This window comes from Squalius cephalus, assembly GCF_949319135.1.
Source record: "Squalius cephalus genome assembly, chromosome: 4".
NCBI classification, from domain to species: Eukaryota; Metazoa; Chordata; class Actinopteri; order Cypriniformes; family Leuciscidae; genus Squalius; species Squalius cephalus.
Window position 1 is genome coordinate 40,195,534 of NC_137125.1, and position 25,822 is coordinate 40,221,355.

The following is a 25,822-nucleotide window of genomic DNA, read 5'->3' on the forward strand; positions in this document are numbered from 1 at the left end:
GATGTGTCTAGAGCTACAGGACTGTGGGAAAAAAAAGGGATTTCAGACGTGATTTGTTTCAATGAAGGCCATCAATTGATTCATTGATAATATTGATTTCATATCAATATTTGCTGGAAAAAAAGATTTAAAATTGCAATAAATTATTTAATTAGTTTTTAATAATAATGAAAGAGACTTAAAAGAGACAAAGAGCTCAACTGTTACGCTCAGAAATAACATTTAGACCATTACACATTCAGTGGGAAGCAAAAAAAAATAAAAAAATAAAAAAATCTTAAGATAAAGGTCAAAGTAGTTTTTACACACAGAAGGGAGAACATTAGCTTGGATATTACCATAAATGTCATTATAGCTGAGTTTTATTACAAATTCTGCTGGCAATTTCCTTTGTGGAGGGGATAGTGGACTGAACATCTTGATAAGCCTTAATTTTAAGGAACTAGTCAATTTAAAACTTTAACACATGTAGATGATTCACTGCATTCTGAATCAAAACCACTTAATTCAGATGAGAAAAACATGTTTCTTAGTAACAGAAACACTAGTATACAGAGCCAAATGTTGCTTACATTTAAAATGCATTAGTCACTTTTTACACAACACAAACTTAAAAATAAAACAAAGAATTAACACGAAGGTAACACATTCTTAAGCAAATGCAGCTAATGAATGAGTCCAATAAATGTGTCTGTTAATTTTATATATAATGTTATAATATAGTTATAATATTATATAATGACCTTTATATAGATCACTTCAAATTATTTTGTGTTCAAAAGAATAAAAAACAGCAGCACATGGATTTGCAACAATTTTTTTTTTAAAAAACACTAAATGTGTGTTAATAAAGACGGATTTTGAACAGGAGCAGAACGGTGTTTAGTTTGTGTGGAATCACATTTTAAATCCAGCTGCTTTAAAAACAGGGTTAAATGATGCTGTTATCACCTACTTTACTGTACACTAAACTCTGAGATCCGGAATCAATCCGAGGCTCTTAAATTAATTAAGCTCAATTACTGACAAGAGCCCTCGGTCATCAGCGCAATCAACACCACAGCAATCCATTACAGTGACAGACAAACACACACACACACACACCATCTAACAATTCCATTTAAATAGACAGATGAATCTGCTGTATTAGATTTAATCATGGATTCAATTTGATATTCTGTTCTCTTTATTCCCTCTGTGTTCTACAATGTGATTGGATAAGACGTATCCATGCAGTCTAACTAGAACACATACGGTCTTGCTTGACTCCACCCATTTTCTCCTGACTTGCTGTGTGTGTGGATGTAGGAGGTCAGAGGTCGTGGGAGCTGCACTGAGACGGTCTAGTCCCCTGAGATCTGTTTGGGTCTACAAAACAAAATAAGGCCTCCAACTATTCTCACTGAGAGAGACAGAAATATTCCCATGGCTTGACCTGTCAACAGTCACTTTTACAAAATACGATAACTGTAGGGATCGTCAATCTGTTCTCAATAGTTCATGGGTCTTCCAAAAATCCGGATTTGGGCCCATGAGTTCTCAAACTACACAACCTGCCAGAATCCTCTTCTTTCCTGCACCTCAGTAACAAGTACCAGGGCAAATTGGCTGTGTAAAGTGTAAAATGGTGTGGAATAATGCTGGAATGACTCTTGATTGTGGTCCACTCACTTTGTTTAAAGGGATCCTGAATAATCAAATTTGCAAAGGTTTGATGCACTATAAAAACATACTGTAATGTTCAAAACTCAAAACTGCCCAGTACTTCTCAGTCCATAGAGATCATTTATTGAAGCTAAGCTACAAAAATCAACTCTAATTTCCCAAAATCAGCTTGGAAAACACTTCACATCTCATGCAATCTCATTCACATGCAGAGGACTTTACATGCGTTTTAAAGCTTTATCAGCAAAAATCATCCAGTTTAATTCTAAGTGTCAGAGAGAGGGTGGAAAATAGTCATCAAAAATAAAACTTTTTTATTTTATCACTGATTAGCATTATGTGGACCTGAGGGGAAAAATTAACTGCATTAATCGTGAAAAGATCCCTTTTAAACCAAGCATTACTTCCTTAAAGAGTCAATATTCTCTCAAAATTCTTTCAGTATTCTCTCCACCAGGCTTAATTTGTGCTAAACACATCTATATATCAGTCCATCAGGGGACATATCACAGCAGTCCCATATCTAATCTCTCCTTGTAAGGTATATGTGAGGACAATGAAGATAAAGATAGTGTTTGTTTGTGTTTATATGTGTTATGACTTCATAATTATGAGTTTACGCTGCATATCCTTCAGCAAGACTGACCGGCTGTTCTCTGAAAGACGGAGCGAGAGCGAGAGAGACAGAGAAAGTGTAAGTGAGAGAGAGCGATTTACAGGACTACTCACTCATGCCCATAATTGCAGCAATAGCACATTTAAAAAGGTCAATTTAAGCCTGGAGTAGCATAAGATATCCGTGTGAGTGAGAATGTATTATTAAGACTCTTAGAAGGCGAGACGTGTTAGTTCCTTTGAACCAGCTGGCACAGAGACAGGCACACACACACACACACTCAGAGGCATCTAGCACAGTGCAACCCTGCGCTATCAGGTTCTGCCTCTGATCCAAGACCTTTCCCGGACACACACACACGTTGGGTTTTCATGTATTATGGGGACTTACCATAGACATAATGATTTTTATACTGTACAAACTGTATATTCTGTCCCCTGGCCCTGACACTAACCCTACCCATCACAGAAAACTTTTTACATTTTTACTTTTTAAAAAAACCTAATTTAGTATGATTTATAAGCGGTTTTCCTCATGGAGACCAAAAACTATACCCACAAGGATTTTGGATATTGCCATCTTTGTGGGGACATTTTGTCCTCATAACGTAGGGTTACACATAAACACATATAATAACAGTATCATAAAAGTGGTACAATATGACTTTTGCACCACAGAGAAATCATGATAATATTTATCTCAATATGAAATTTACTACAGAGCCTCTAAGGGGAGTATATATATAAAAAAACAAAAAGAAATGTTTTAGTTTTACATTCCCCTAAGAAACTTTGCATTGTTTTTGGGCAAATGAAACATTTCTTGGGGGAACGTAAAACTTTTGCGAGCGAATGTAAACTTTCTTGAGGGAACACATAAGTTTTGCGAGTGAGTGCAAAAAAAATCATGATATAATTTATCCTCCCATCTCATATTTTTTTTCCTTTAGTGGCTCCAATCATTTGCGTTGACGTTTAGAATAAAAAATGGCACACTGAGGAGTGCCATCATGTTGGACGTAATTGTCGTCAAATTGCATTCGTTTTTGAGTGTTGTATTCGAACAAGATGCACCAGAATATGTGGAAGGAAAAACATTTACTTATGTTTTTTTCATCCTTTCTGGAGCTTGTAAGCGTGAGCACTATAAAATGTTGTTATATGAGGGGTAAAAAAAAAAGACAGAATATTACTTTTTGGGTATTCCTTTAACTCGCACCTGTACTCAGGAACAGCAATAAAGTTGTTTAACTGGTTTGCAACCCATCTCTTTCTTTTTCCACTCTCTAAAAAGTGAGCAACAACGATGCAGGCGAACAAAATAGATGAGAGAAGACATGATAAAAGAATCGAAGGAAGAGCAGAGAGGCAAAAATGAGAAGTAAATGAGAGGAGGAGGGGAGAGATAGAGGGATGCAGACAGGAGAGGTGAGCTGTGCGGCTCTCTGGATGACAGTCACGATAATTCAATTTTCTGTGATGGGTGCACAAACGGGGCCGCGAGCCAATCAAATTACAAGGAGCTGCTCGGAGGACAGAACCTCCCGATCTTTGTGACCTTACCTTTATGCCCAGTCTGTCTGTAACCAAGGTAACAGGATTTGCGGTCAGCAGATGCCATGTCAGACACACCTACCCACAAGTCATTTCTGACGGACAAATGATGTCACGAAGCAACACACTGTTCCTTAGTTAGGGACACGGCAGCTTATTTTTGTCTTGACAGCGTGGACTAAATAAAGCGGACAGGAACAAGTGAATGAAGACGCAAGCCAAATTCAAACTCGGACACATGCACTAACTTCTAAACCACGGCTCCGGCAACAGACATCTAATGCGTTCCCGCTGGGTTTGTGTAAGTGCTTGTGTGATCATTTTGGTTACAGCTGTGACATGCTCTTCATTTGTATCGGGTTTATATTCCCATGTGGCCGAAGAACCTGCGAGAAACGACATGATGAATTAGGAGACCTGACTCAGATTAAATATTGACTGTACGCATGGAGTTAAATAGTGCTCTCGGGAGCCGTACACGTTGCAAAACCCACAGCATGCTGCTGTCAGTTTCCATGACAACCAGAGCCCATCCTGGTCTCCATGGAGACAGCTGGTGAGCAGCAGCCTGCTGTGAATCCTGCGTATGCGTGTAAGCGTTCGCACGTGTGTGGCTCGGCTCATTTCACAGAGGAAAGCCGCTCTCCGTCGTTACCCCACGCCACACGCCTCACTGCGACAGGAAGTTACACGGCGACATGCGTGCTTACCACACTTGTAGTCAACACACAAGGAAGCTTTCAGCCTTTATGTTCTCGCAAATCTGTTCCATTTTATTCTTTTCATTCAGAGTCACTGTAGCATGCATCTACTGCAGGAGAAAGACAAAGTAGGTGAATAGACCCGTTCTAACTATTGGGATGTATCCTAAACTGCATTTTTTTAAGTACTTAAACCATTTTATTATTAAATTATTAAATTGTTATTAATTTTTTTTTTTTTACCTGTTAACTGTCAGTGTCCTGAACACTTTTTTTATTGCCTTTTCCCCTATGACATATTTTAGTAATCATCATAATATAGGTAGCATTTGAAAGTTGAAACACTCCAAATGCATCCTGTGAAAACGGTTTTGACACTGGGCATTGCTTTACCGCGGAAACTGTTCTTTAAAACCTTTTAGTGGGTGCAATGTCTGTGATATCAACTTGGTTAGACATTATGGCTTTGATTTTCTAGCAATTTTAGACTCAAAATTACCTTTTTACACTAATTCATTTTTTATTTTATTTTATTTTTACATATACTTCAGCAATGATATGAGTGTCTTCTTTAAAAAGATATCAACATTATGCCTGTATTGCAAAGCATTCATGAATTACCATTTAAAGGGGACATATGAAAATCTGACTTTTTCCGTGTTTAAGTGCTATTCCCTGCTGCATCTACCAACCCAGAAAATGTGAAAAGTGACAACCGAGTTACTTTTTTTTAATAAGCCTTTCTCTGCATGAATGTCAAAAATAAGCCGATCAGATTTCGCTCCCCTTCTGACGTAGGAAGAGGATCTTATTATAATATTACCGCCCCTTAATCTGCATGTTTCCACCCACGGCGCCGCCATTTGGTTTTCGCAAGCGACAACAGTGTAACCAGTTCTAACGCAATGGCAGAAGTTCGAGCAGGGATCTGTGTCAACTTTTGTAAAAGTTAAACATGATGGTGCATGTCGATGAGTTGAATTAATGTAACTCCACAACAACTACTGTACATAAATGCATCCACTAACCATTCAGAAACGTCCAGGTGTGTCTAAAAGTTGCATCCTGAGTCTCTCCTTAAGGCTGCACTCCACTACTGGTTATTTCTGAGATTTTCGATGAGTGAGATTCACGTTTTGTTATAGCTGGAGACTGAGTATCCGAAGCTTGTGTAAAGGACCGTTTGTCTTCTGAACTAGGCGGGGAGCATCAGCTCATTTGCATTTAAAGGGACACACAAAAAAAGGCACGTTTTTGCTCACACCCAAAATGGGGCAAATTTGACAAGCTATAATGAATTATCTGATTTTAAACTGAAATTTCACAGACACATTCTGGGGACAACATAGATTTATATTACATCTTGTGAAAAGGGGCATAATTCCCCTTTATTCTTATAACCCACACTCATTAAATACTTAAAATAATATATTTTCAAAATACCTAATTATATTTTATGCATTATATATTTACTATTTTATCATCAATATTTTATTAATAATTACAGTAGCCTACATGTCAAAAGATTGGAAACATTAACTTTTTTTTTTTTAAAGTTTTTGAAAGAAGTCTCTAATGCTAATTTACAGTAATATTGTGAAATATTATTACAATTTAAAATTATTTATTTTATGTATTCCTGTAATGACAAAGTATCATTACTCCAGTCTTCAATGTCACATGATCCTTCAGAAAGCAGTATTATATGCTGATTTGCTGCTCCAGAAACATTTCTTATTATTATCAATGTTGAAAACAGTTTTTGCTGCTTAATATTTTTGTGGAAACAAGGATACCATTCAAACTTTTGGGGTAAGATTTTTTTTTAAAAATAGAGAAATTAATAGATTTATTCATCAAGGATGCATTAAACTGATCAAAAAAGACATTTATAATGTTACTAAAGATTTCTATTTAATAAATGCTTTAATAAATGTAATGATTGAAAAAAAAAAAAAAAAGAAAAAAAAAATGCTGTTCATTGAACTTTCTATTCTTCAAAGAAACCTGAAAAAAGTATCACCATTTCCACAAAAATGTTAAGCAGAACAACCATTTTTAACATTGATGATAATAATAAATGTTTCTTGAGCAGCAAATCAGCATATTATGCTGACTTCTGAATGATCATGTGACACTGAAGACTGGAGTAATGATGCTGGAAATTCAGCTTTGCATCACAGGAATAAATTATCTTTCACAATGTATTCAAATAGAAAATAGTTATTTTATTTTGACATTTTTTTTTTACAAAATTTTACAATTAAAATTTTAAAATTTGTGTTTTGATATATATATATAGGTATTTTTATTATAATTTCTATAATTTTGTACTTTATACATTTTGTAACTTTTTATTATTAATAATGAATTTAAATTTTCATTTGGTTTGGCTGCAGTGCAAACAACTACTTGAAAACTCAGCTGAAGTCTCTGCCGAATGTTTGTGACGGCAATGCGCAAACAGTAAGCAGCAATCCTACCAAGAATTGTGATTCTTTACCAGTTCTGGCAGTGTCGTAATTTCTCCAGAAATAACATCACTAGGTCTATTCATCATCACACTGCACCGACACCAGCAGCCCAGAGCATGTGTGTGTGTGTGTGTTTGAGAGAGGAATTATTTATGGTGCAGTGCTCAAATGCTATCTAAAAGTGACTGCCAAATTCCACCCACTCTCCCTACACTAATATAATAATAATAATCGACATGGGGCGGGGATCATATTTTCTCTGAGTGTGTGTATATTTAAGGAAGGACCCTGATGGGTCTATTACTCTCATAATTCCCCCATGACGATACGTCTCATTGGCCAAAAGGGATCACTGCGCAAAGTTCGACCAATCGGAGGTGAACGACTGAGAAAAGAGGAGGAACGCTCTGTTCCGCTGCATTTTTCACACCACTTTCTAAAATTAACCACATACTCATCAGTATACCATTCCTTTCTTTCTCTCTTTGTCTCTCTCTATCTGTCTCAGCAGGTACCAAAAATATTCTGTCCCATAGGAACAGAATTATCTGCAGCTTCTAGTTCTTAAGAACGACAGTGTGTACGTCTGTATGCTGGGTGGCCGTCTTACCCTCTCAGGTAGAGTCAGAAACACATGCACACACAACTTCTTCAGCTTCACACTAAACCATTTTTTCTTAGGCAAACATGAGGTACAAAATGAACATGAAATTAATTTCCTTTTATGTCCGATCTTCTTCAACAGGAGGGTCTCTTGGTAGGGCCTTATACTGTATATAAGGCAATTTTAGATTAGATTTGTATAGCTTTATAAAACAATGTAAGTGATGCTTTCTTGTGCGGAACTCACCATCATGATGCTAGTCTGTTCTGGGTGGTTGCTAGGGTGTTGCTATGTGATTGTTAAGGTGTTTTGAGAGGTCTTTAAAACGTTTAGAGTGGTTATAAGTCAAAAATTCCCAATCAGAAAGTCTCTGTAGATATGGTTATTGTACCTATTATAGTCCACCAGGTGAAACATTTTTCAAGTCTGTTTTGAGGTATTTTTCACATATACAGCAGAAACATCATGGGATGTTCAACATGTCGGAGATAGGTGCAATTACAATAGCGACATTTTTAATGAAATTTTTCAGGCAAAAAAAAAAGAAAAGAAACAAAGGTCCATTGTCAATAGTGTGTGCATGTCACTTTCAATCCAATCAGCTTTCTGTTAGTTAACGCAGCAAATTTGTGTGACCTACAAAATCTTTTGTCCTCACAAGAAATTCTAGCTTGCTATAGGATTCCTATAGAAATTACTGGATTTTTCCCGTGAAAATTCAGCAGAAAATGGGACTGCACCTTAATAGTGATTCTTGCCTTTCTTGCAAAAACCACTAACAGGCAATCAGCAATAAATAAAGGGCTTTATCGTTGATTTTGTGGGTTGCTTGTTAGTTTATGTCACTTGTAGTGACCGTTACGGAAGACAGGGCATCGCCTCTCCTGTTCATGAGAAACTGAACGCGGCGTGAATGTAGAGGATGTTGCTGCCAGCAGGAGAGGAGACATGTATGAAAACAGCATTAAGGGTGGACGAGGTAGCGCTGCTTTTCTCAAAGGAGGAAAATCTTGTTAGTCTTTTAATTGACAGTGGAGGTTGGGTGGGTGGAGTGTAACGTACTGTTTTGATGCTGGGTCAAGAAAAAAAAAGAATAAAGAACCGAACAAAGATGCTACATTCCCGAGATTAAAGCGGCACATGCTCGTCACCTCTGTAGAGTTAGTTATGTGTGACTAAGATGTGAGTTATTTGTGAGAAAAATAGATTTCATGGTTTATGGAATAGTACAGCACTTGCGTAATTTATACATTTGGGGAGATAAATGGATAAGTTACATGGGGCGTCTCTCTTTCTTTCCTTTTCCTTTTCTTTCTGTCTTTTTCTCTCTATCCATCTGTCGGACAGCTTCTCTACGGCATGATTAAAGCAATATGACTCACTCTGCCGTTCCAGTGACTCACAGAGAGAGAAGTAAGGAGGGTTTAAAGGAAGCTGTAAACTGTTGGGACTAAGCCACCAGCCCTATTACATGTCTACAGACTCATAGAGATCAGATACACACACACACATACAGACAGATGTTCATGCACATGTTTGCGGTCATAATCACATATGTGCACAGTCTCACACACACACACACTTGTTTCAGCAGTATAAACTAGATATAAAGCTATGGGCTGTCAAGTGTCTGATGACCTGGGCTCCATCCCAGAGGACCCCGGTCCCCCCCTCCTCCCCCTTGATGACCAGGGGTCTCTGCAGCAGATTAATCGATCAATAGAAGCCAAATTCACACACGCACGCATGCACACACAACCTTCAAAAGGACAATGTCAAACACCTGCAATGCATAAATAGTAAGTATTATATATCAAAAAAGGGACATTTTTACTATTTTTATCTATTTTTTTAACATTAGTAATTTTTATAATATTACAATAGCTCTCTTTTTCTGGGTGAACATTAAAACAAAGCCTATTTTTAGGAACAATGATTATTATGGATTGTGACTTTATTTTCATGACAATTAAGACTCCAAAATATATATATATTATGTACACACCCTAATATTTTGTGCAGCATTTTAGGCTCCATTATAATTGATAGAACTGTGAATTTGACCAAACCTGTCAAAAACATGTCCAGATAACATTTAACCACAAAATCAAAGGGGAAAAATTAAGAATTATATATATACAATATCTCAAGTACACCCCTCACATTTCAGCAAACATTTTAGTATATCTCCTCAAGGGACAATACTATAGAAATGAAACTTAATTGGAAAGATTTTAGAGTAGTCAATGTATAGCAGTATATATTTACTTACTTTATTTATTGTCAAAATAGCTTCATTATTGTCAAAATAGCTGGCAACAAAAGTGAGTACACTTTTATAATATATATATATATATATATATATATATATATATATATATATATATATATATATATATATATATATATATATATATATATATATATATATATATATATACACACGCACACACACACACACACACACATATACATGCTGCACAAAATATTCTGATGACTGTAACCTCTGCGTCTGCACAATAATAAGACTGGTAAAAATGATACACACATAAACAGAGACATCTGCCCTTTTGTGCATTTGGCTGACAGGAATGATCACAGAGAAGCACAAAAGCTTACAAAGAAAGAGAGGAAGAGCTGGTCTGCTTTTCTCAGTGGAATGTAAATAATGTTGATGAGACCGGTGTGACATCTCAGTGAAGGACTCAAGCCAAATATTTCAGATGTCTCTTCTGGCTGCCTATAGCTCAGACCTTTAACAAACACCACAGTCTGAAAACACACTGTTCCACCTCCATCTAACTGTATTTATGTTTTTGTTTCAATTCAGGCTGAATTTTAAAGAGAAATCTAGTCTAACTGTCCGTGTCATTTCTCTCTTAACTCTGTAAACAAGTTTTCATTTACATCCATTGTTGCCATGGCAACACACTCACACAGTGCCTAAGAACTGAAAAAAAGTTTAACAAGACATGAGATAATAAGAAAACAGTAGGAGAAAAGTGTTAATAGGAGAGAAAGACTTCACTGCATCTCAACAGTGTGCGTTTTATCTTATTGGGATTAGCTTTTAAAAACAGAATTATATATCACACAGACACAGTCTCATACGGGAACATCAGGTGTTTTTAGAAGTGCTATTAAAATCATAGACAAATTCAGAGAGCGGCAAATTCATAGAAAAAATTAATGTACAGTTAATTTAAATAATAAATCCAGATATTCCTCTTATACAACCACGGTTTGTAGTAGCTTGGCTTAGTTTGTGTCACCTTTAACATAGATTACAACATCTATTTGCAGGCATTGAAATCACACTCCACAATTTTCATTAAATAAACAAACTCACTCTTTAGACTGAATCATCAATGACCTCAGAAGTCATTGATGAACTGAATGAGTCAGTGGAAACACTGCACTCACTGAACTCTTTTCAATTGCTGAAGTCAACTACAGAACAGAATGGAGAGAAATACAAGACAGAACAGACAGAATAGGACAAAATGGACTGACCAAAAGAACAAATTTTAAAATAGGACACTGGATTAAAGGCTAGGCACTGAAATACAGGGAAGACTCTAAACCACAGATTCTCAACTTTGGCCCTCGAGGTCCACTTTGCTGCAGAGTTCAGCTCTAACCATAATCAAACACACCTGAACAAAATAATAAAGGTGTTTAGGATTACTAGAAAGTTACAGGCAGGTGAGCTTGATGAAGGTTGGAGGTAAACTCTGCAAGAAAGTGGACCTCAAGATTTGAGAACACCTGCTCTAAACTATAAGACGGACACAAAACTACAGGACAGACATGAGCCACATGACAGATTGTCAAGTACAGGCAGATTCGGTCACCTTTACAACAGAACAGATTCTGTCTACTTGACAAACATTGCACTACCATTCTTACCCACAGGACACACTCAGAACTTTGAGATTGTAAACTACAGAAGAGAATCTACCACCTGAAATACAGGACAGATTCTGAACTACAGCACACACTCAAAACAGAGAGACCGTGAACTACAGGACGGATTGCAAACTACAGGACAGGACTTCCACCTGAACACCCTGACAAACTGAGTGACAGGACAGATTCTGAACTACAGCACATGCTAAAAATGGAGTGATTGTAAACTATATGACGGTAGACATAATGATTTTCTTTGCAACCACATTAAAAGGCAAAATTTTGTTAAAGCCAATACAATTCTTTACTTTTTTTCTCATTTTCTTTTTGTGTGCTGAGATGTTACACTACAATTCAGAACACAAAGTAAACTGTAGGACAGACAGTAAACTACAGAACGGACTTTAAAGGACTAAACTACAGAAATAGAAATGTGTTGATTGTAAAAGCTGATGAGTATACATGAATATCCTGCATTCGCATCTGTACCTGTGCTCTCATGTTGCTGCATTTCACCGTTTATTCACCTCTCACACTCCAGCTCATCTCCACAGCAACATGCTCACATTGCTCAGGATCAGGAATGTTAGGAATCTGAGTGAGATGGCTAAAGAGCATCGCCATGACGACAATACAGAGAGGGATGAGTTTAAAGGAGCACCATGTAAGGAGGAGTTGATGTCACCGGCATCAGAGAAGAGAGATGCTGAAACTAAACAGAGCGTTAAGCGCAGCATAGGAGAGAGAGAGAATTATTCTGAGATGTCTCCACGTAAACAACACTGAACCATGAATTCATCATTCCCAAGCATTCATTTGCCATGGCAACAGTGCCACATTGTGCGATTGGGGACTGGTGACGGATTGATTCCAGGATGAGGTTTGTGTGACCAACGCTTCAATCACTCTCGTCCTTTCTGAGCAGTGTGTTACCACACTTCTGTGCTGCTATTTAGGGTCCGACTGTGCACCCTGAGATAAAAACGAACAGAAATGTGTTCTTTGATGATTATTTACTTCTAAAGATTATTATAGCACCACTGTGCAGTTACCATGGTGAAGTGATGGTAAAAGCATCACACTTTGATATATTCATATTCAATGGAATGTACAAAAAAAATACAGTAATATGGTAAAATCATTACGGTACATGTCCAAAAACAAAAAAACGCGGTAACAGTTTATGTTATGGTCCGACATGGATGTTTAATTGATTAAACACGTCTTAATTATGTACAGAAGAGTTTATGCAGACATGAAGCACATAAATAAATGCACAAAAAGCTGAATTTGGGCAGAAAGCTGAAAGTCTGTGGTAACTATGACACTTGTTGTCATGGAGACCGTGTACTCTGCAGAGCATTGTTTTGATTGGTGATGATGCCAAAGTGAGGCTCCATCAAACGTCATGAACAGCCAAAACCACAATCCTCCCACACTGTGTGTGTGTGGGCAAGAACATGACATTTTTCTCTGTTGAAGACTCTTGTAAAAGACTGGTTAAAAGTTAAATGTGAAGCAGCAGCTTATTATCTCCATACAGAAATTCACAAAATACACAAGAAGAATCAATTAAGTATTTGATTATTCTGTTAATGTGTGAGTGTTTGCTGACGTTGACCCTCATCGCAGACGTTTGTTGCAGCGTGGGACTGCAGGATTGCAAAAGATATTCAAGAAATGCTCAGGTCACAGGACCACAACAAACTTTATAAAAGACCCACAACAAACACATTCAGGCCAGGGGCATTTTCTCTGAGCTGGCACAGGAGGCAGTGAAATATGAAATTGGATAATGTATAAATCATTCGTAAGTAACACTGTCCAACAGTAACACCAGAGGATAATATTTCAGAAGGAGGGTGCCTTCCTTGAGCTCACGGTGTCCAAACTAAAATTGCCAAGAATGTAATGGAAGTAGCAGCACACATGCATTTGATTATTTTGTTAATGTGCATAAATAAGTACATGTGAAATATGCTTTTACTGTATTATTGTAGTATTGAAATATATATATAAAACTGACTTTATAAATATATAAATGACTTGAAACGATGAGATTACTGTGCACTCAGGTCCATTAAATAAAATCTGCACTTTTATGATACCTGTTGTGTTTACAGACTAATTGTAACTATTAATACTAATACTATATTATTGTAGTAGCTATTTTTGAGGGACTATAAAAAAAGACAAATTTGATGAAACTCCGATGTGACTTGGTTTTATAATTTTTGTGTTAATGTAAACATGCAAAAATATAGAACCGATTGCTTATGTGAGGTGTTGTCACGCGCTGGCTTGACTTGATAATCCACAAATAATGCTTGGGAATCGAGAATCGTGATTCCAGACGCTCCTAAATCTGATACAAAAAGTCCAGGAGGGTGTTGGAGTGGAGGAGGAACAGGGGGAGGGATGGAGTGCCAGGCCTATGTGGTGGAATGAGCCCATCAGACCAAGGCTGTTGAGACCATCACCAGTTCAGGGAGCCAAGGTGGAGTGACCAGGGTGGAGCAGGCGGAGCAGGAGACCCCAAGGCGGAGCTGAAGTTGCAGGAGACCACCAAGGTGGAGCAGATGGATAAGAAGACCACCATAGTGGAGCCAGTACCATCAGAGCAGAGCAGATGGTACTGAAGATCCCCATGGTGGAGCAGAAGAACATCACGGTGTAAACAGAGCATACTGAACAGGCAGAAAGTTCATTGGTGGCCATCACAGGGCAGACAAAGAGTTCATATTCTGCGTCCTTGGCCGTGACAGAGACAACAGGGAGCACGGGTAAAACAGAGTTCACAGAGCTGTAGCGGTCACCGGTGCCTCGGGAGGAGCTGACAGTGATATAATCACATTTAATAGACTAGGAACAATACAGGTAAATACCAGCACGAAACGTTAACACAAGACAGGAAAGGTTTAAACTGAAGGTTTAAATACACAAAGGTAACAAGAGGCTCAATAAAGGACAGGTATTAGTGATTAGTTGGCATGGTAACAAACAAGAGAATCGATGAAAACCCGAACTAAAACCACAAGAAGAGAACACAGGCATAGCAAGAAAACAGATTATTAAAATAAGAGTCCATGAAACAGAGACAGAAATTGTGACAGGTGTAAAAGGTGGTTGTTATGTCTTTCCAATGTAACTGTTAACATCAAATGGAACATACATGTTTTAAAAAAATGAAAAATAAACCAACGAAGTTTCAGAACTTAGCACTAACACACAATGTACCTAAACCGCAGCAAACTGAAGACAGACAAAAATAACCATACTCAGAGCGCATAAATATCTGCCTAACAGCAAAACACAGCTCTTTCTAATCTAATGCGACAGAGAAGAAAACAGAGAGAGGAGAGGAGAGAAGTTATGAAGAGATGAGAGTAGGAGGTGTGAAGATGGAGACAGGACAAAATGAGTGTCATCTACCAAAAAGAGGTCTTTGGCCGAAGGACAACTGTAACTCACAGGACAGAGAGATCTGACTGCCTAATATTTATCTAAGATGCACAGATACTGAGGCTGCAACTCATCCTTCCATATACCGATCTGATCGCAAAGGAACCTTAAAGATTTTTTTATCAATATTTTATTTTTGTGGTGGGACATTTACAAAAACTGTAGTGACAGTGGTTTACACTCACGGGAGGGTTTCATTCTAATCCTGCTTCCTATTTTAGATGGACAGTAAATCAATTTACATCTGAGCATTGATTATTATGTGATGTCACTCTGTGATATGGATGACACATTCGCCCACAATAACCAAACATGCTTAATTTAAATCTGCTGCTTGTAAACCCAAACACTTGAGAGGCCTGAGGACCCACAATGCACCTGTCACAAACATCTGTCCTGGTGCCACTGTGCAGCTTTGTATAGCATTATGTAATTACATCAATATATTCAAATGGCACATCGCTGCATGATGGCTTGTTTAATTTTGGAACACAGAACAGACTTGGAATGATAACGAGCAACTGCGCACACACGCGCACGCTCACACACACACACACACACACACACACACACACACGGTAATTAAATCTATAAGAGATTACACTCAATACAATTAAATACATCATATTGAATAAAGGCATGTTTTTTCCTTTTTAAATTGTATATATAATGTATTAATTCTCCTATAGCGCACTATGCAACATTATAACTACATGATCTCCTCAAACTTAAACACTAAGAAACTTACTTCACTTTCTTATTCTATGTTGTCATGGCAACTGTAAGCCTTTGCTGGGATACAGGAAGCTGGGGGCTGCAGGAACTACATTACCCAGCAGAAAGGGGTTGTGCTAAATTATTTGTTCAGAATTCTTGAAGCCAAGAGGTCACATGAAACGAAGCGAGATGTATAAAACGAAAAATGATTTTTAACATATAGAAAGTAAATATGTGGGTTTACAAGATTAGATTATATTCAACTTTACAATTACAATACTATATACACACATAAAACAAAGTGGTGTCTGAAATATAATAATAAATGCATATCTAACACAGTGAAGCACTGCTGGTACTGCTGAGCACTACTTGAGCTCTATGAAAAGTCATTTAATGGTTTGGAGTACAGATGAATATTGCAGAATAGCTTGCTTCCCACAATTGAAAAGTTGTTATCTAAAGAGGAATGATTATGTATTATTTTTCAACCAGTCAATGCTCCTTCCTAAACTGCAAAAAAAACCAAGAAGTGGCTTGAGAACAAGTCCATCAGGCTCATGGTTTGGGTCCAGATTTGAACCCTATAGTGAAAATATGGTCTCAAATTAAACTCAAACTAACTGAGAGACATCTTTCAACAACTTATGAACTGTTTGAAGCCATCAACATTGAGTGGAACAACACTGACTCTTCTTCCTGTAAAAAGCTGTCTGCAAAGTTTACCCACACAGATTAAACATTTAAAGATTTAAAGCGAAAGGCTGTTCCGTGTTAAATAACTTTATCTACAGTATTTGCAATTCTTGCTAATTTCCTGACCAGTGATTTGTGATTAAAATGGTTAACACCATAAAAAGATATATTTTGTTATACATGTAAATACATCCAGTAGTGGCCAGTGATGTCCGGCCAAGGAAATCTTCACCTTTAATTCAAATGTTATTAAAAACGTGTTAAAGATTTTGTAACCATATTGCATTGTTGTGCTTGGAGTCAACTGTGTCATTTGGATAACCCAAATGAAACATGCCAAATTTTGCAGACATATTTTTGGCCGGACTGTCATTCAAAGAAATTATGAACATGAAAAAAACAAAGAGAGAACCAACAAAATATTAATAACTGATAAATGTATGTTTTTTCCTGCGAGCATTTTGCTTTTCTATGCATTTTTTTTTTTTTTGCAAAGTAAAATAAAACCTGTAGGGTAGCTGTAGTTTGCCTTTTTGCCAAAAGATTTTGTCAGATGAATACCTCAGCCAAGTTTAGTGTTTTGTTCTTCCCTTATAATTAAAATATATATTTTTTCAATATAAAATATTTTTAATCAAGTTTAATCAAACTTGTAGGGTCGTTAAAAACAAATATTCCCTCCGATGTTTAAAAGAGACCAGGTGTACAAATATAGAACATATAATACTTATTCCTTCAATATTAAATCATTCAATAGTTTTACTGAATACTCTATAAATAAGATCAAATTTATGTAAACAGTTAGAAATACATTTAGCACTGTAAGGTAATTTACTCGAGTCACTAGGTGGCGTCTGAGAGCATGTGTCATCCAAAATCTCTTATTCAGCTGCCACACACTTCCATCTCTCTTCCCTTCACACTCTCTGAGAGGTGTGTGTTACCAGAATCCAGCCCCCTAAAGTAGGTCAGTCTCTTTCTAGCTCTTCTTTCCTCTTTCACTTCTCAAACGTGTGTGTGTCTTATTGAATGCCTCAGTATAGAAATAGCCACAAATAATCAAATTCCTGAACATTTAACTGGTGGCATAGACAACCGCATGTATGAAAAACACATGCACACACGTGTGTATCCGGCGTCTGGATGATGTATAAGGGTCTTAATTAGCTAATAAAAACACAGAAGCTATACTTCACAGAAACACGCACAAACAAATAATTAGCTCATACAAAATCATTTACATAAACACAACCTACATGCATACTTATGTACAGTACACACACACACACACACCAGGAGGGGAGAAAGAAATAAAGAGAAAGAGAGGGAGAGAGAAGACGTAGAGAAAGGAGGAATCTGGGCCTTTGAAGTGTCATGGCTAAATTAGCCTTTCTAATTGTGGCAGTTCATTTCCGGCCTTTTCCCAAAAGCTCAAGATTCAGAGGTCACATACAACAGCATACTTGCGTACTAGAAAGACGCACACACACACACACTTTTGAAGGTATATTCATGAGGATCACTAGACGCAACGGTTTTCATACTAAGTTAAAAATATTAATTTGGCCCTCACAAGTACAGGTCAACCTCTACACGCACTTGGGTATTGCTTCTAATAGTAAGACTATTTTGAGGGAATATTAACATATTAAATACTGAAATAATGCAAAGTAATAAAAACATTAGGAAGTGAACATTCATTATATTTACTGTATTAGTTGTCAAAGCAATAGACTACTTAAAAGGAGATTTTTTTGTAAATTTGGAGTGCTGTCAGTACAGAGAACAACGACAAAAATCGGTGTTGCCTACACCGTGTTATCCTCTTTTTAAAATTTGCACCCTGTTGACTTCAATGGGGCAAGTTTTAAACCTGCTTTTAGCCTCTTAACATCCTTGATGTGTCATTACAAGTGCCCAGCCACACGCGCGCACGTGAACTCGACAATCGACTACTGTGGACTTCGACCGAAAACAGGATGTAAATACAGGTATGTGCGCTGGCTGAAATAACATCACTTTTATTAATATCTTTCACATCTACTGCAGTCAGATTCACCGCGTGTTCACTCTAAAGGAATCACTCACATGGCTGTGCACTTGTAATGACACATCAAGGATGTTAAGAGGCTAAAAGCAGGTTTAAAACTTGCCCCATTGAAGTCAACAGGGTGCAAATTTTAAAAAGAGGATAACATGGTGTAGGCAACACCGATTTTTGCCGTTGTTCTCTGTACTGACAGCACCCCAAATTTACAAAAAAATGAGCTCAATGTTAAAATTGACCGGAGTTCTCCTTTAAGAACATTGGCAGGAGGCAGAGAGAGACATCCATTCATGACATATATAAGCATCAGAGGAAATGCTCTACTACTTGAAGCCTCTCACTCTTTCACTCATTCACCATTTAGTGAAGGAAACATAACATAAAGCTTCCAAAGGGGGGGTTTCACATCAGCGATGCCATAGAAGAACCATTTAGGGTTCCCCAAAGAAGAACACTACTTTCCTAGCGTAAAGAACTGGTTTTTTTTAATTATTATTCTCAAAACCTTTTTTCCATTATAAAGAAAAACATTTTCTTTGGAAAGTATCTATAGATGTCAAAGGTTCTTCATGGAACCATAGATGCCAATAATGCTTTATTTTTAGGAATGTGGGTGAACATTCGTATATAATTAAATCAGAATTCATGTTGTTTTAGCTGTTCGGACTTTGAAGAACTGCACTGATTTGATTGGATATACCTAAAACAGTCTGAGAAAATGCATTGCTCACATTTAGTCTAGAACTACAATAGGCATCATGTTCATACAGCGCACACAACGCCTCTGCACTTACTCCCAATTTCTCTCAACATGGTGACAGAAGAGGTGCCAACCAAAAAAAAAAAAAGGAAAAACAAAGTAACTTGCATTACTTATTTGAAAAAGTAACTGTTACGTTATGCGTAAAAGTAACTGTAAAAGTAATGCGTTACTTTACTTGTTACTTGAAAAAAGTAATTGATTACGTAACTCGCGCTATTTGAAATGTAGTAAAATGACAACTGTACAACTAAATACACCTCTGTGTGTGTGTGTGTGTGTGTGTGTGTGTGTGTGTGTGTGTGTGTGTGTGTGTGTGTGTGTGTGTGTGTGTGTGTGTGTGTTCTCTGAGCTTTATAACAGGATGAACAGCAATAAAAACAGTTTGTGAACTCCATAACAGATGGCTGAAAAACAGAGCCATGCCTTAACTACACACACACACAAATACACACACACCAGTTGTGGGTTATGATGGACTCAAACTGTAGGTAGTGGGCGGTGTCGTGAGAGAGAGAGAAATCGAAATACGCAGTTCAGTTACTGAGAGGAGAAAGGATTTGCTTTTGGAAGAGGCAAACGAGCGCATGAATGCCGTGTGGCAGGTGAGTCTAAAACAGAAACTCTCTAAAGCGGCTTTTCACACTGACAACAATTTGCAACGACAAAACAGCCGGAAGTCATTCCTTTTCCATGAGAGTTGCTGACGTGAGGTGACACAGACCATGTAAACCAGAGTTAAACTTTAGGCAAATGAGCAGTGATGCAATGCAGCGAACACCAATGGGAAGGAAGACACAGTAGAGGACATGTGATCCACCTCCTGATACAGCAGTCGAGATGGAACGCCAACTAGCAACCAGCCACACAGACACTTGTAAACCTCCGGTGCTCAACGTGAATGCACCTTAAACAGGGAGACGTTGCATAAATGTAGAGAAAACTCACAAAGTTTTAAACAAAATTGAATAATAAAAAAAGATTTGCCACCATGTGCCAACCTGCACACAAGAACCGAGCGAGTTGTTGAGAAACGGTTGTAATTACATCACCCTGACATGATTCATGCCGTCTTTTTTGAGGGTGATCTCTTTTTCAATAAATAAATCAATATTGCTGAGTCATTGTCATCTCTCTTTAATATTATCATAAGCCTATGGGAAATGTGTACTTTAACAGTAGCACAATGTTTTTCAAATATGCTGAAACCTCTTGAAGACATGCTTGAAGATCATGATGTGAAATGTCAGGAATTATTACAAGTCCAACCAAAAAAAAAAAAAAAAAAGCCCACTGCCTTTCATAATACACAATCCTGGTCTAACAGAGAATGATTATTAGCTGCATATTATTCCATGAAAAAAACATTCACATTTATGCATTTAGCAGACTCTTTTATCCAATGTGACTTACAATAGAGAAAACAAACCAACAAATAAACATTTATGCTTGCATTCATGCATTTAGCAGACACTTTTATGCAAAGTGACTTGCAATAGAGGAAACAAACTAACAAACATTTACATCCATGCCTTTAGCAGAAACTTATCCAGTGACTTGAAACAGGGGAAACAAACAAACAAACAAACAAACAAACAAACAAACAAACAAACATTTACATCCATGCCTTTAGCAGAAACGTATCCAGTGACTTGAAACAGAGGAAAGAAACAAACAAAGAAACAAACAAACAAACATTTACATCTGTGAATTTAGCAGACACTTATCCAAAGTGACTTGTAATAGTAGAATGAACAAACAAACAAACAAACAAACATTTACATCCATGCATTTAGCAGACACTTTTACAGTTACTCTTTTATCCAAAGTGACTTGTAATAGAAGAAACAAACAAACAAATAGGCCTAAACATTTACATTTATGCATTTAGCAGAAACTTTTATCCAAAGTGACTTACAATAGAGGTAAAAACAAACAAACAAACAAATAAACAAACAAACAAACAAACAAAACAAGCAGTTAGGCTACATCTATACAACGCTTTTATCCAAAGTGACTTACAATAGAGCAAACAAACAAACAAAACAAACATAAATCCTTGCCTGAATAATCTTTCATCAAATGTAATAACCTGATCCGGCCCTAAAACGACTTTCCTTGTCAGCTGATGTTACCAGGCCCTCATATTTTTTTCAGTCCCTCCCCTCAAACTACCTGTCATTTGGAGATAGTTTTCCACAATCCAATAACTTCCTGATTAAGATGATCAGATCAAATCCTACATTTGTTCTCTTTGAATACCCTGCATTTAATGTCACGAAAGTAAAAACGTGAACGCTGTGTCATGCTTCCAGTGTAAAGAGAGCAAAGAACAGAACACACACACACACACACTGAGATGCCAGCAGCCTGGCATAAGGGTTACCAGGTAGAATTCTCTCTCTCTGTCTCTCTCTCTTTCAATGTACCTTATTGGCATGACAGAGAATTACATAGGCCTATTTGCCAAAGAACTATTGGCTAAGACAACATTTATATGAAACGATGCAAAATAAGAAAAAAAAAATCATTGACTCTCTGAGGTGAAGGATGTGCATTCATTCACTGTGACTGATTTACTGATACTGAAGGATGAGAGCATGAGTGGTTCATTCTGTCTGAGAGAGAAAGAGGGAGCAAGAGACAATACAGGATAGAAGAGCAATCCAATGGCATGGACACCATAAAACATGGAACAGCTTGGCAAATGTGTGTGTGTGAGAGTGTAATTAAGTTTGTGAGTGATGATGGTAATATACGAGGGTCTATGGGCATCTCTGTTCCTCAGTACAAGGTGACTCTCTCTCTGAGACACACACACACACACACACACACACACACTGTCTCTCTTCTAATTTTCTCTCAAAATCCATCTCTCACATTTATCATTGCCACCTTCCTGTCAATACACACCTGGAATAATGAGAAACATGGTCACATTATACTGAGCCTCACACACACTCATAGGCACAAAAAGCTCTACATATGACATTATAACACAGTGTAGAAACATTTGCAGCATGACCAAAGAAACAAATCCCAAACCCTATGGCAAAAGGTCCATTGTCAATAGTGTAGTGATGTATAAAACATAGCTCACACAGAAGTCACGTTCAAATCACACGGACTTGAAACGGACTCGGACATTTTAGACTCGGAAAATGTGCCGAGTACAGTCGAGTCCGGGTACTGGAGGACACAATATTTTATTATTCAAAAACGAAACGAAACTGCTTACATTGTGTTGTTTCAGCGTTGAGCATTGTAGCCAATCACAGACATGTATATTAAGCGCATGAACACAGTGGCCAATCAGAGGCGTTTTAGAGTCACCATGTGGAGAATCCGCTGAAAATGTTCAGAATCAGCACAAGCTTTATCCTTTTGCAAATCCCCTCATTAACAACAAAGTCTAGACGCAATAGAAATAAGAGATTCACTGTGCACTACAGACAACTTCAGTGTTTATGACGAGAGTTTTAGTGAGAGTGCAGAACGCGGTAAGTGACCGCTTAAAGGGAGCGCAATTGACAATCTAAACGTTAACGTTAGTTTTGTTTTTCATGCTTCTAGAGGACCAGCGGTTACGTTCACACTGTAAAGTTTAAGGAGTGATAACTGCATTTAAATGTGGGAGTGAATCCGCTAAATTATACGTTAGTCCTGTGACTCATGAAATTGCGATGATTTGACACATAACCATAGCAACACGAGAACATTTTGGCGTCTAATAATGTTATGATTTTTGTTACATTTACACTTTAGTCCATAAATTTACATACACCTGCAGAACCTCCCAAATGTTATTTTTATTTATTTTTTAATAAGAAGGATCATAGAAACGTTTTTTTTTTTTTAGTACTGCCCAAAAGCTTTTTCACATTACAGATGTTTAAGTATAGCCTAGTCCACAAGACAAAATATAAACTCCAAATACAATACAAATTACATAAGCTTGATTTTTAATATTGTGTGTCATTACCTGAATGATCCACAACTGTTTTTTTTTTTTTTTTTTTTTTGTAATGGTTATTCATCATGAGTCCCTTGTTTGTCCCGAACAGTTAAAGAGCCCAATGGTCTTTAGAAAAATCCTCCAGCTCCTGCACATTCTTTGCTTTTCCAGCATCTTCTGCATATTTGACTCCTTACTAGCAGTGATTGTATGATTTTGAGATCTATTTTTTCACACTGGTGACAACTGAGGGACTCATACACAACTATTACCACAAACGCTGCAAACATTCACTGATGCTCAAGAAGGAAACATCCATTAAGAGCCAGGGCATGTAAATTGGTGTACATTTTTCTTATTTTGTTTAAAAATTCATTAATTAATTTAGTACTGCCCTTCAGAGGCTAAATAAGATATTAACATTTTAATATTACACTTCACCATCTTCAAGTTCTAGCTCAAAAGTTTACCCTGGCTCTTAATGCATCGTGTTGCATTCTTGAGCATTACCTTGCAGATTCTGAAAGATGTGACCAATCATAATGCAGATATCCATCATTTTTGTCTGAAAAACAAACCAAACCAGTCAGTGGATTTGAACTTTGAAAAATGGTGTGTATTGACATCTTTTTGCAGTTCTAATGTTCATTCATGTTTAATTCGTGCTATAACTAAAATAGATGATCAGTTCACATGCTGCTTGAACTAAGGCACTACACATTAAAGCGCCACAAAATGGTATTTATTGTTTGAATTTCACAAAAATTACAAAATTTTAAAGCTGAGACTTTATACCAAAAGGAACCTGCTCTGTCTTGTCTGTTGGCGCACTGTCAGTGTCCTCTTTGCTCCGCAATATATTTTTCACTGTGTGAGAACATGATGTGTGGAGTGAGAGTGGAATGGCTTGTCGGACGTAGCAACAGTAACTAAGAGGGGCGGGTCTTTGTGAAAGGTCAATTTCAAAATCAAATCATTGAAATCTTTGTGGCCCCCTTTGGACTCGGACTTGATTGGTAAGGACTTGGACTCGACAAAGGTGGACCCAACACTAGGATTTCGTGTGTGAAAATTCTGCAAACACCAGTAAATGTGACAAAATCTTAAAGGCCAATTCACACTGCACTGACAGACGCTGACAAACAGCAACAGACACTTTGTCAGGTTTTGTCGGATCAGCGTGTTACACCTGTGTCGGAGTCTGTTGCTGTCTGTCTGAGCTTGTATTCGCCTTTTGCCGACTGGACATGTTGAATCGGTGCTTGTCAGGTTGAGGAATGTCTGAGAAGTGACGCACTGTGATCTTGTGATTGTCCACATCTGTCGGCGTCTGTCAGTGCGGTGTGAATTGGCCTTTAGTGGTGGACCAGTAAGCAACCAGCTAGCAATTGGCCAGAATACCCTAGCAACAGCCTAGCAACCACGTAACAACATCCTTACAACTGAAGTCCCAAGTTTTTAAGCTTAAGTGAGTGTGCAGTTACATTCTCTTTGCATTAAGTTTGTTCCTTTAACTTGCACATCCAAAAGGTGTGAGTTTGCTTTGCTGTTCTTTAGGCCCCACTCCCAATTTCTTCATAAAATGTAATAAAAATCTAGTTTACTGATAATCTAGAAATATTGTTGGTTAAAAAATAAAAAATTGTTGGTTAATATTATTGAAAATAATATTTATCAAATAATACATTTATAAACATGTATTCATATAATAAAAGCAAAACAAAATAGAGAATGAGAGAGTAAGAGGTTTGACTTGATAACAAAAGGGAGGACAAATTCGAAAAGGAAATTACAGTGGGCCAAATAGAATTTCACTCAATTTCCTTTTCAGCCATCTTGGGCGGTGAAGAACAAATGATTGTGCAGGGAACGTAGAGAGATAGAGGGATTGAGAGGCTACAGGGACTCTGTGTGTTATGTGCGTGTCCATGGCTTAGAGTTCATCTGTCTGAAAAACACTAATCAATCAGCCTGATGCTTTATCCAGCTTACACACACACACACACACACACACTCACACACACACACACACACACACACACACACACACACACACACGTATGTCTCCTCATGCTCTTATTCAATCATTTGTGTGCTGATGTCAGCAAGGTGTCGTATGTCTTCGGTGTCATTTTAGGTAGGAGTGTGAGTGTGTGTGTGTGTGTGTGTGTGTGTGTGTGTGTGTGTGTGTGTGTGTGTGTGTGTGTGAGAGAGAGAGAGAGAGAGAGAGAGAGAGAGAGAGCGAGAGAGAGAGAGAGAGAGAGAGTATTTGAGTGTTCACTGTAATTAAAGACAGCTGATGTGCATCACAGATTATCATCAGTTTAATCTGACTCACTTTAACTCCAATCTACACACACACACACACACCTCCATGGTAACTTCAGTGTGATGCCTATGGCATGTTTATATTGCATCAAAGCGTGTTTAGACACTCCAGAGCATAACTGTGACCTTTTTCAACTTTCAGATCTGACCTGCCTTCCGACTCAGAGAAACATGGCAAAAGAAATAAACAATTTAGTTCAGCAATGCTCCCATAGCTAATAATGACCATGCTTTGTTTGTATCTTTCTGTGCTGCTCTCATTGATGGTGTGATTTCTGCAGTCAGATGTATTTGTTTCTTAAGACCAGTGCTTGATTAATACCTGTGCTCGACAT

At 37.5% G+C, this 25,822-nt stretch overlaps 1 protein-coding gene across 14 annotated transcripts in view; it reads right to left on the reverse strand.

Moving 5' to 3' along the window:
• Nucleotides 1-25,822, reverse strand: part of cacna1c (calcium channel, voltage-dependent, L type, alpha 1C subunit) — a 129,463-nt gene that overhangs the window by 46,254 nt on the left and 57,387 nt on the right. The window lies entirely within an intron of this gene.